The sequence below is a fragment of the Perca fluviatilis genome, unplaced genomic scaffold, assembly GCF_010015445.1.
Source record: "Perca fluviatilis unplaced genomic scaffold, GENO_Pfluv_1.0 PFLUV_unplaced_scaf_1, whole genome shotgun sequence".
In the NCBI taxonomy this organism is placed as follows: Eukaryota; Metazoa; Chordata; class Actinopteri; order Perciformes; family Percidae; genus Perca; species Perca fluviatilis.
Genome location: NW_024375502.1, coordinates 999,822 through 1,012,321, shown reverse-complemented (window position 1 = coordinate 1,012,321; position 12,500 = coordinate 999,822). Strand labels below are relative to the sequence as shown.

The following is a 12,500-nucleotide window of genomic DNA, read 5'->3' as shown; positions in this document are numbered from 1 at the left end:
TGAGGTTAACTCTAAACTTGTAAAATTAACAAGTAAGCTAATTATCAATAATATCTACATTTCATAAAGTTACAAACTTAATAGCCATTTTTAGCTTTTGGATTTAGGTAAAGGCGACATTAATAATTATAACATGGGATGGCGACAGCCGAATACACTCTAATTCCAGACACATAAGGCTCTCATTAATTTCCTGGTATCATTACCTCAACGTTAGCTGCTTAGAAGGGTGTTATTACATTTTTGAAAATCACAGACCTGAAAAATCAACATTTCTTTAATTTTTTTTACAACAATTAGCTAGCTAGTCAGTGTTACATGTGCCTCTGGTGTGTGTTTCTTGTTTTCTCTCTCTGTCCCTCGTTCTGCCCTCCTCCCTCTGCCTGTTGAACACCTGAGCGTAATCAGTGCTCACTGCTCAGGTAGAGTGGGGGAGGTGATAAGAAGGCAGAGTGAAGGGACAGAGGCACATGGAGAGCACACCAGCAGCACACTTAAACCATTTTTCTCCACAAGCAGGTTTGTGTTTCCCTGCCTCCATACACACTTGTATTGTTTATTGTGTTAGTTTGGGCTGGATATTAAAGGTAGTTCAGTTATCCCTCTTTTGTTTGTTGTAGGATTAGGTTACCCCTTTTAGGTAATTTAGGGGAGATGTGGGGAGGTGATGGCCCATGCGAAGTTGGTCCAGCGTCTTCCCATCTTTTGTTCTTTTGGCTGGGGTCTCCAGTCCCTTTTTTTGTTCCCTTTGTTTGCTACTTTTGATAATATTTTTGCATTATTTAATCAAGCTTATTGGTAATTGTTAACCTTGTGTCTGGCATCCTTTTTATATGTTGCATCTTCCAATCCCTTTTGAGCCTTTGTTTGTTTCTTTAAATGGAGGCCGTAACAACAGTACTTTTATAGGGTGACAACAGTCCCCTTCATAGAGAGGCAGAGTTGCCGTTGCGATCTGTATTACCATATTTTGTTGTCTCGCATCCCAGTGCCACCCTTAGATTTGTCACATTCGTCGTCCGTTATGAATGTATGTAACGTTATATCAATGTCCGTTTTTTTACTGAGCTTGGTCCAGTGTCTATGCCATCATGTGTTATAGTCATACGTTATTTATTTTTCTCTCAGGAAGCACATGATGCTGAAATTGAAAATGCAGTGAGAGGTCTTCTCAGCTGCATCCGGAACTTGAAAAAATCAAATACGGAGAGGCCTAGCAGTTCTGTTGACCTAAGGCCCATGGAATCTCAGGCTGGAACTAGCAGTTCCGTTGAGGTTAACAACCCTGTTCATCGGGAAATGCAAAGGTAAGTTAATGCGGTATGTGCTTAAATTAATCTAATTCCAGGATTTTGTGTTTGACCATGTAAATGCATGGCAATTAAGTATTTTAATTTTAAATTGCAATACTAGCCTGTTTTTACTCCATTGTTCATTGAACCTTTTTACAGCCAAAATATACAGGAAAAACTCTTAAAACATACAGTTTTGTCTAGTGTTACGCCCTGTATCCAAAGTTTAGTATCAATTACTAAACTGAAGTGCATCTATTGCTATTATTTTGCTGGAGATACCCCATAACTTTTTTTTTTAAGTGCTTACTAATACTGAAATGCTGCCATTGTTAAAAATATTTCAAGACCAACAGCTGATTCTGTCAACCTTGTTGATTTTTCTTCCCCATCTTATTTTTCAACTTGTTTCAAGATCTTTTCCAGCAATATATGCTGGAAGCCGGGCACGCCATAAAAGAAAGGCACCTGAACCTCCAAGACCAACATGTTCGAAAGTAATAGAACTCCAGTTCTGCCTGCAGCCCGAAAACTCCGATGGGACACCAAAAGACGAAACCATGCTCCTGCAGCGGGCTTAGGAAGGAGAACTGTACATCTTAATGACGATGCTGACCACACTGAGGTACTTTTATTTAATTTTTTTACTACAGCATGGCACTTTAGTATGAAAAATATTATCAAATCAAAGAAGATATCATTGTGGAGATACAATACCATAAATGTTGTCAGAGTGAATGAATAGTTCTCAGTATTTTTACAAAAAAAAGTGTGCTGTTTGGGTGTTATTTTGGACATGTGACGGTTGAGACAGACAGGAAATATTGGGAGGGGGGGATTACATGCTACAAAGGGCCTGGTTCAGATTCGAACACTATACATTGCAGTTACATAGTACATCTGAAAGATTTTGTTCAGATCTATTTTTTAAAATTGGGTTTATAGATGTGCATTTATCTATGAATGTTTACATTTTGCTATCAGTATGGTCATTTCATTCATTGTTAATGAATGAGCATTGTTTTCTGTCTACATGTCTACTGTAGTTTGTTGTTTTTAACTACTGTGCATGTAGCCTGACACTCACCAATGGCAGGGCTCAATCTGGGTGGCGCAATAAACGGTTGTCTTTCAAATTTTCTCTGCGGCTACAACCAACCAGAGCAACACTAGTTGATAGATTAAACTTTTGCCTCATTCGGTTCGGGCAAACTCCAAACTCATCTTCCTTTTTTAAGAATGACTTCAGTGCCGTTCTTTTCTGAAAGAAAAGCTGAACTCAAAGTCTTCCAGAGTCGCGACCAAAGCCAATTCCAATTCAAAAGACCGCTGTTTGCCGGCAGAAGCCATCTTCTTTGTTTTCAAGTAGCAGAGAATTCATGCAGAACTTTGCAACTCTGCCGTGATTATATTAAACCCCGCCCACCGACTCTATACACGATGTGATTGGCCTGACCAGAATTTGGTTCATCCAGCTTGCAAGCCAACAGAGAGTTGCAGAAGACCCTGGCTGGAAATTACATTTTCTGCTGCTAGGGTGCATCTAGATTTCTAGGCTACTGTTCATGTGCTGTTTTGGATCGAAATCTCTTCTGGAAGGTTATAGGACAGGTGTTGAGTTTAGGTTAGATTGTAGCAAAAAGTTTTTTGGGCCGTTACAACATAGCAAAGTAACACAATTATAGAAACATATATGTAAAGTAAAAAGTTTTGGCACTGAATGAATAGTAATTAAGTAGCCTAACTTCTGCTACAAAGTGAAAACATTAAATACTGACAAAATTAAAGGCAGCATAAGACAAGTGATTGATTCCAGCCCCCCAGCATCATGTGTATGGAATGTGGTATCATTACACACTTTACATAATTTGTTTTGATCTTCAGATAACCAGAGTTCTGCTTGAGGAATACCCCAAATTAAGACATTTGCGTGGCGGTTGGCTTCTCCAAAAAGCTGCAGGTGAGCTAATTTACACCGGGCAAAAGAGTTGAGCCTCCATACCTGTTCAGTACTTCATATTTGAAAACTTTTGGAATAATATAATGAACTTCCATTTTGGAGCTTCTTTAAATTCTTTATTTCTTTCAAAGGAGGCAGTGGACAAAGAAAGACTACTCCACTGGCCCATGGTTCCCAGGGCTACACAGCAAAAATATTAAAGTCGTCCTCAAACAATGGAAAGAACATTATCTATATTGTCCCCCTTCAAGAAAAGATCGACACAACCCCTTGCCATATGATTCACCGGAGTTTCAAAATATGCCAAAAATGACTGCATTACCTGTGGCACATCAGTTCCTCTTCAGTTGCTGCCTTTCCACATTGAATCCTGTCAGTGTCATGATAATGTAAGTGATCTGATTCAATGCTGTGCGAAAGAACAATAGATTCCCTTAGTTGTTTAAGGCTTTATAATCTATACCTATTCCTAACATATAATACATGTATTTGGGATGTGTTCTGCATATTAGATATTACATGTTTGTAGAAAAAATGTTAATACTTTTTTTTTCCAATTCCTTGTGGAGAATTTTGAACTTGTGGCAGAAGAGGAGAAAGACCAGGAACCAGATGTTATTTGTGTGGTAAGCAATTAAGATTTAAATGAACAAAGTCACAAAAACTCAAATCAATGCTGAAGTCTCATGGCTTGAGTCCAATTCTCACTTTAAATGTTAATCTGATTTGTTACAATCAGTCATTCTAATCTATCTAAAAGGTACTGGCCTTGATGTTATTACTTGAGATTTTACAAGTGGATGTCAGTGTCGGTGGGCTCGTCCATAATCTGAGGTGCCTTATGTCTGAAATACACCTGGTGTGAATTTCACTCAGCGCCTTGATTAAAGCTGAACTGCTGCATAGATCATGGTAGACACACACATACACATCTGCACGGGCATCACACTGCTTGTCTGTAATTCTTTTACGCAGTTAGTCTATAACATAAATACCTCATTGTACTCGTGGCAATGTGACCAGCAGAGCAACCTTGTAGGTGTTTGTACTAGTGTTAATTTCGCAGGAAGGAAGCCAGCCAGCCAGCCAGCCTGGTTCAGCCGGCTGGAGAAGCCGCTAGATCCTAGGCCCTGGGCAAGGGAAGGAGACAGGCTTAGCTTGCTGGTTAGCCGCTCTTAGGCCAGTTACACACTGCCGGCGTAGCGTGAGCCTGGCGTTTCTGTTGCGTGTCAGCAGCGTGGATGTCTTTACCCAACAGAAAGGTGTCTGACGCGGCGGCGCTGCTGCTGCTGCTAGCCTTGTCTGGACACATGGATGTTTCACATTGATAAAATGAAATATCATGTTAAACATAAATATATACTGAGCCCTGGCGCTTATCTAACGTGTCTGTGTACGATTGTATTTGCATAAAGGAAGAGGCTCGATATAAAACCAGTATTAAACAAAGTTGCAGACAACAAAAATTATTCAACAAGTGTATTTTGTCAGGATATTATGACATTTAACCAGTATTTAATGTGTGAAACACTATTTGACTGAAATGGTTATTAGAAATGTCAAATAATTTAAAGACTAAAATGGTTTGACTAAAACTGGATTAAGATACCTTGTTCCCCTTTGACTAAAACTAGACTAAAATGACGAGGCTTTTAATAGACTAAAACTTGACTAATAAAAAAAGATGTGTGACTAAATATGACAAACTAACAAGGACATTTGGCACAAGACTAAATTAAAAATAGCTGACAAAATGAACACTAGTTTGTACATTTCACATTAAATTAATTAATCAAATTAATGCATCCACTAATAGTTAAAACGATCCAGTTAATAATTCAGTAATAGCCTACGCTTTCACAAGCTACCAACTGCATTACATTAAAATTGATGCATTGAAGCCGGCAGCAACTACACAGAACAAATGTATAGAGTCTGTGTATCGGGTTAAAAAAAAGTTTGCACAACTTGTGTGACACAATGCATCCCTGCCCCATGTTTCGGCTGTAATATTCATGAATCTAATTTAGTGTCATGTGAACCTGGTTAATTAAGTGCTTTCCTAAACCTCATTTTTGACTCTCCAGGATTCTTGCCCAATATGTGGAGAGCAATTTGATGCTGAGGCGATGGCCCTCCATGCAAGTTCATGTGGGGAAAGGTAATGTCAACATGTCACTGGAGTATCCGCAACAGTTGACACTTTATTTTACAAAATGGCAAGTGAAACAAGGAGGGTCCTACTAAACTCTTGGCCCTGAGAATTGCATCACAGACCAACCACTTCCTTTGTAATTTACCTTTTTTTTCTATTAAAAACAGAATTTAGGTGAGCTTTGCATTAATTAGTTTGAGAAAATAGTGCAATTAAATGTTTATTTTTAAAGCTTTGTTATTTATCATTTTAGATGTCTGTAATGGATTTACAATACATATATTTCTTTTAAATCTAGTTTTTCTCTGAATTCCATGATGGTGGCTGCATCTGAAAACCGCACTTCAGCACCAGATGTTTCCACAAGCAGTGTCACTGAAAGCAGCCTTGCTAGCCCATCCAATTATGTGTACTTAACACCTGGCACATCACAAACCATACCAACAGGGCCAGTACCTGCAATGTCTGACGGTGTGTTTTCATGTGTCTTAAATGTTTTTACTTTTTCCAGAAATAGAATGTTAATGATACTCCAACAGAAATATTATACCCTTGTACAAACTCAATCATGAAAATATTTTTCAGCCTGGAAGAGGGTTGAAGTTCCAGAGAGGGCAGCGATATTATACAGAAGGTATTTGCTACAGGAAAAAGAGGATGAACCAACACTGAAAGTAAGACTTGACATGAGAGAGGATGTTGAAGATCAGGAGGGAAGACTAATCAGCTTTTACAAGGTTTATAAAGTAGATTGGGCCAGACCACTCCATTGCAGATTGGAAGGTAACTACATTTTACAAATATATTGCACCTAAATTAATATGTAGTTGATTCATTTGACAAGTAACAATAGTATTTGTTTTATAGGTGATGTAGCAACTGGAGAGGGTGTGAAACGCCATTTCTTCAGCCTAGTGATGCACAAGTTGCAGAACGGATTCTTGATGGATTTTGGCAAGTTTTTGGACAGTTTATTAATTTAATTATGTAGCCCTTTATCACAAGCATGTTTCAAATTACTTTAAAGAGAATTAACTTTACTAAAGTCTACATTTCTGTGATAACCTGCATAACTAAAGGAGATGCCCCATGCTCCATTGCTCTCCATGCAGGAAATAGAACAAGCACTATGCTTTTTGAGGGCCAAGCTGATCACCTCATCCCTTCCACCTCGCAAGTGCTTGTGCAGAGTGACTTGTTCAAGATGGCAGGGAGGATGATAGGTCACTCCTTTCTGCATGGTGGTCCTCCACTGACAGGTGTCAGCCCAGCAATTCTGCACGTTTTGTTAGGTGGCTCCCGGGAGACAGCAACCATCGTGCTGGAAGATGTGGCAGACATTGATATACGCGAGACAATACAGCTGGTAGGTTTGGAGCGGAATGCAAAGTATGAACTAAACCACATGAATACTCACATGCATGTCACCATATTCATATACCTTGTCCCAACCATGCATTAAGCTTGAGAGGAAAACAAGCAGTGAGCTGACAGACGATCAGAGGGCTGCTGTTAACCAGTTGGCATTATCTTGGGACCTTCCTGTGTTGACACAAGCCAACCATGTGTGGCTTTTACACAGTCTTCTACAGCATGCGGTAAGCTCAAACAACCAAAACTATGTTCATAAAGAAAGGGATTTCTCTGTTGTTGGAAGAGTTTGATTCATCAACTGTTAATTATGCTATTTCTGGTGAAATGTACAGTATTTTACTGCTTAATTGATTTTTAAACCATACCAAGTTTTTATGCCCATTACTCCTTGAAAAAATTAACAACTCACTTTAATATCTATATAGGTGTTAGGGCGAACCTCCCAACAAGTGAAACAGCTGAGGCAGGGACTGCAGGACACAATGTTATGGCCACTGTTGGAGGCCAGGCCAGATGTGGTTCCAGTGGTGTTCCCTCGTCAGTCTATGGCTAAATGCAGTGCTCAGGTATTTTAATCCATGTTATTAGAGATATTTTGCTGATTTAAATCCTGCTGTCATGGCTGTGTGTGTAAATAAAGTGTTTGACTTTTCTCTGTAGTGCCAGTGCATGGAGCAGCTGAGGTCTACTGGATCTTGGCAGACCTCCGTTGCTCTGCACAGGTGCCACAGAAGGAAGCCAAACAAACTGTCCACATAAACATGGCACAGATGTTTAAAGTGTAAAATTAATAAGTTTTGCTTTTTTTGTACTGTTCACTGCATTCATAATCTTCAAATATTACATTCAGATGGTTCTAGACAACATCATCTGGCCTGGAGAAGAGGAAAAGGAGGACCCATTGGATGCTCTGTTGCAATCAGATGCAAAATGGCTGGCTACCCACGTCAGTTTGTGGAGAGGTATATTGTTTTCGCATTTCTTCAAGTGTGCGTTTAGGATCTACAGGTTTTATTATGGAACATTTTGAAAGCAATAACATTTACAATAATAGTGAAGACTTAAAATAACACACATGGAATTCTGCAGTGATCAAAAAGCTGTTAAACGATACATTTTAGATTGTGGCTTCCTTGTGCCTTCATGGAAAGATAAGGGCTTTAGAAATTCATTCATACATACCTTTTTACTATTTATTTGTCTAAACTAATTTTGAGCAATTAATTGCAAACTTGAGTCTCCGTATTATAATATCATTGATGTAACATTTGTTGTCCTCTCTTCCATTGGTGTGTTATCCATTTAAGTGACCGAGGAAAAACTCAAGCAGCTGGTAAAATTCTGGGTTGGCTGGGAGCTGCCCATGCAGGACATGCAAGTGGAGGTGGTGCAGGCAGACCATCCAACATCGTCCACCTGCTTCCATATCCTGCGCTTGCCTGGTTACTACACCAATTACCAAGAGTTCCATGATCATCTGGAAGGTTGCATTGCAACAAATGATACTGGGTTTGGATTGATATAAAGTCTAAAAACATGGTGGCAAGTTCTACTGCATGCTATTGTTAGGCCACACCACAAATGTTAAAGGAACACGGCAGCTTATTGGGAATTTATCTTATTCACCGTAACCCCCAGAGTTAGACAAGTCGATACATACCCTTCTCATCTCCGTGCGTGCTGTAATGCTGTCTGACGGCTCCAGCAGCATCAGGCCAGCACAGAACAGGCAGGTGAATGGTTCCAGTAATCCTACTGCTCCGAATAAGTGACAAAATAACGCCAACATGTTCCAACAAACCGGGAACTATATTCTCAGGCGTAAGAATATAGTACTTGGGCGGAATGATTTGCTTTGCAGCAACCGGTCTGAGAATATAGTTCCGGTTTGTTTACAGTTAGAAGATGGCTGTGTCTCATGTTACGTTGTTTTTTTTGTACACGCTGTGACTCTACAAATCACAACATGTAAATAGGAACATGTTGGAGTTATTTTGTCACTTATTCGGAGCAGTAGGCTAGTTGGAACCAGTTACCTTCATGTTCTGTGATGGCCTGATGCCGCTGGAGCCGTCAGACAGCATTACAGCACACACGGAGATGAGAAGGGTATGTATCAACTAGTCGAACTCTGGGGGTTACAGTGAATAAGAAAGTCCCAATAAGTCGGCGTGTTCCTTTTTAAAGCAATGTTCAGAAAGTAGGGGACATCCACTTTTGCTTTTCATGAAAACCTAAATGCATATGGTAGTTTTTATTTTGTTTTACTTTTAATAACAATGTATGCATTTTAATTATGCATTTTATTTATTGAGAAAGTTGTTTACATTTACAAAGATGTTTATATAGTGGCTTCCATTGAAAGTGTTTGTTTTATTTAACAGTGTTTTAAAAAAATTCTGTGCATGTGTTCTTTTAAAAAAAAAAAAGAAGCTTGAAGTAGAAAGTTGTATGCTGCCTGAAAACTTCAGACAGACTGGAGTGCTTTAAACTAAATGTAGTCTCTTGCACTAGTGTACCAGACAGAAACAAAAAAATGACTAAATGTTTTGTCAGTTTCAAGGAAATGGGAAATTGTATAAAAGGAGTCCCTGATAATCAAGCTGTATTTTGACATGTGTTTAAGACTTGGTTAAACTGATATCTCAAAGTATAATAAAGTGAAACTGAAACAATGTGTTTATCTCTCTATTTCTCTGTCATCTCTATCACTCTCTGTCCATCTATCTCTCTATCATCTCGCTCTCTCTCTTCATCTATCTCTCTATATATCAATTATCTACAGTACAGGCCAAAAGTTTGGACACCTTCTCATTCAATGTGTTAATTTTCATGGTTCATTCAAAACTATGAATGAACACCTATGGAATCATGTAGTTAAAAAAAAGTGTGAAATAACTGAAAACATGTCTTATATTTTAGATTCTTCAAAGTAGCCACCCTTTGCTTTTTTTTGATAACTCTGCAAACCCTTGGTGTTCTCTCAATGAGCTTCATGAGGTAGTCACCTGAAATGGTTTTACCTTCACAGGTGTGCTTTGTCAGGGTTAATTAGTGGAATTATTTCCCTTATTAATAAAAAAGCAAAGGGTGGCTAGTTTGAGGAATCTAAAATATAAGACATGTTTTCAGTTATTTCACACTTTTTTGTTAAGTACATAATTCCATATGTGTTCATTCATAGTTTTGATGCCTTCAGTGAGAATCTACAATGTAAATAGTCATGAAAATAAAAAGGAAACTCATTGAATGAGAAGGTGTGTCCAAACTTTTGCCTGTACTGTATGTCTATATATTTATTCTCCGGATATGCTGCATAATGTGTAACGTGCTTTTCAGTTATCTCAAAGAATTTAATCACACTGCACTAACAACAAAGCTCCTTCCCAGTCTCTAGTCCTTGCTCGTTTTTCAGGGGGACATGAGAAGCAGTTTACAGAGATTACCCTACTCGTAGCCAATGCGGTGCATGTACTCCAGTGCAGCTAAATATCTGTCTACTCCCATGCATGTTGAAGGTCCCATTGGGTCCACAGCAGCACAAAGTCCAGCCAGCTCGTCAGGTGTCAAAGGGCAATCGCTTTCAGGGACATGGATGCCACAGTTTGGATCCGAGGGTATAAGGCCACTACTCTCCCAGTCAATCACAGGGATGTGCAAATCCTGTAAGATCAGAAGTAATTATTTATTCTGCCTTAACTCCATGCTGTGCTGAGCATATTTCAGAAGTACATACCTCATCATTGTACTCTTCTGAGTTGTGCTGTAGTCCCATGTGCCATAGTTGGTTGGGGTGAGATTTCTCTCAGTTGAAAGGGGATGATTGTCCCAGCCATCTGTGAACACATCAAGCTGGGCTTGCAAGCGGGGAATAAACACATAGTGGCAGCAGAAAAGGTGAGCACTACTCGACAGGTCAAGAAGACCATCCTCTTCCAGCTGGTGCAGCAGATTGTAGAAGAGACATGTGACTGCTCTAAAGACATCTCGCCAGAGACGTTCAATTCTGTTTAAAACACAATAGAGGAAGTGATAATCAATTGATGATGTCATGCCATTTAATAATAGCATATCAATTTTAACACATTTATTTATACGTGTTCTCGTTACCTCTGATTATGCACACTTTTTCCCGCAATGAAGCTGTTCCTCCCAGCTCCTCGAACGGAGAACATAAGGCGGGCCACATCAACATTTTCCACCCCATGGTCTCCCCGAACCCTTATAGGTGAAGTTTGTTATAGTTAAAGGTATACATTGTTTTCAATTTAATGAAGAACCTTTACCTTCGTGGTAAGCCATGCTTCTCAACTGCTTCATTGAAGAAGGCAAGGGTAGTGGAGGCCTTGTTGTTATCAGCAACACCAAGATACATTATCTGTGAGAATAATACAGAAAACACTCCATCACACCCTAAACTGCACATTTTGATTTAGGTACACAAGACTTCATGACCTGAACTTTAAACTACTAGGTGTCCATATGAAAATTTAGACTTTCTGTATAAACAAATAATCAGTATTAACATAATTGTTATGCAAAAATAAAAAGGAATGTGTGATTATCAGTACCTTTCTTGAGTAGCCATCAATTCCTCCGAATATCACCATATTGTACCTTAATTGACATGGTGAAAAAATAGGCAATCATTAATTCCCTTTTTTTCTACATTGTGAACCTGCAATAGTTTTCTATTAGACTAACACAACAAACCTTATAAGTTTGTGGTTTGTGTCAATATGCATCAAAGATTTGGGGCCTGGGACAGAGTATGTCCTGCGTACCACACACCGCAACTCAGCCATTCTGGACACAATCCCTACAGTGTCAACTCTGTGCATTGATGCACGAATCCTCTGCCACTGTACACGATGTCCCTGTGCTCGCAGCAGTCCCATCATCATACGGTACCCTGCATTTGGGTTGCTGGAGTGAATGACTGACACCAGGATGTCAAGTTCATCATCAGTTAGGTCACTGTATAGACCCCTCACAGACAAACCCCATTCGTTCATGCGTCTCTGCAGTGTCCACCTAGAAACCCCTACAAGCTTTGCAATGCACTTGACAGATAGGCCCATATTAAGAAGCTCAGACACATATTCCTTGCTTAATATAACTCTAGGGCGCCCACTATTTCCCCTTTCCAGCAAAACTGTTACAGCTGTTTCCTGTTCATTTTTCCTAGAGACTAAGCAATGCACCTCAGTAATGGCATCATACACAGCTTGAGGGATCTCAAGCTGGCTGGATAGTGAGCTGAGTACAACTAGCTCCTGTGAACAAATAAACTCGAGGTAATCTATGTCCAGAGGGGCACGATCGAGGGCACTTGATAGTCTGTTGTAGAGCCTGGTCAATAAATGATCGAGCAGCCTTTCCTAGAGGAAAAAAAAACAATGTGTTACAATAATGTATTTAACACTATGTGATAATAGGCCAGTAACAATTCCAAATTTAGCTGGACAATTAATTGTCTCAGAAATAATAATTTATTTATTACTTTTTCTAACAAATTGTTTAAATGAATCCTAGGATACAACTTTTGTTATATATCACTGTTAGTGACCCAGATACGCAGGTTCACAGCCTACGAAATAAACCAATAGAACATTTATTACCGTCAATAACAAACAAAGCATAATCAGAAACAAAAAACAGAGCATGTTTAATTCCTCTGGCTTTTAGACGGTCACAGCCCAGGATGTTTGGAGTTGCT

The 12,500-nt window shown here is 39.2% G+C and overlaps 1 protein-coding gene and 3 long non-coding RNA genes across 4 annotated transcripts in view; 3 read left to right on the top strand and 1 right to left on the bottom strand.

Annotated features, from left to right (window-relative positions):
* The window catches only part of LOC120554973 (NACHT, LRR and PYD domains-containing protein 3-like), a gene marked incomplete at its 3' end in the record, with an annotated part of 128,052 nt that overhangs the window by 35,586 nt on the left and 79,966 nt on the right, over window positions 1-12,500 (bottom strand). The window lies entirely within an intron of this gene.
* LOC120555009 lies at window positions 400-1,846 on the top strand. Its single transcript, XR_005638610.1, has 3 exons — window positions 400-519; window positions 1,129-1,307; window positions 1,708-1,846. It is a non-coding gene; the product is annotated as an uncharacterized LOC120555009 (long non-coding RNA).
* On the top strand, window positions 3,581-6,345 carry LOC120555014. The gene is made up of 4 exons (XR_005638615.1): window positions 3,581-3,641; window positions 5,340-5,413; window positions 5,706-5,878; window positions 5,993-6,345. It is a non-coding gene; the product is annotated as an uncharacterized LOC120555014 (long non-coding RNA).
* On the top strand, window positions 6,914-7,679 carry LOC120555016. The gene is made up of 3 exons (XR_005638617.1): window positions 6,914-7,005; window positions 7,207-7,347; window positions 7,632-7,679. It is a non-coding gene; the product is annotated as an uncharacterized LOC120555016 (long non-coding RNA).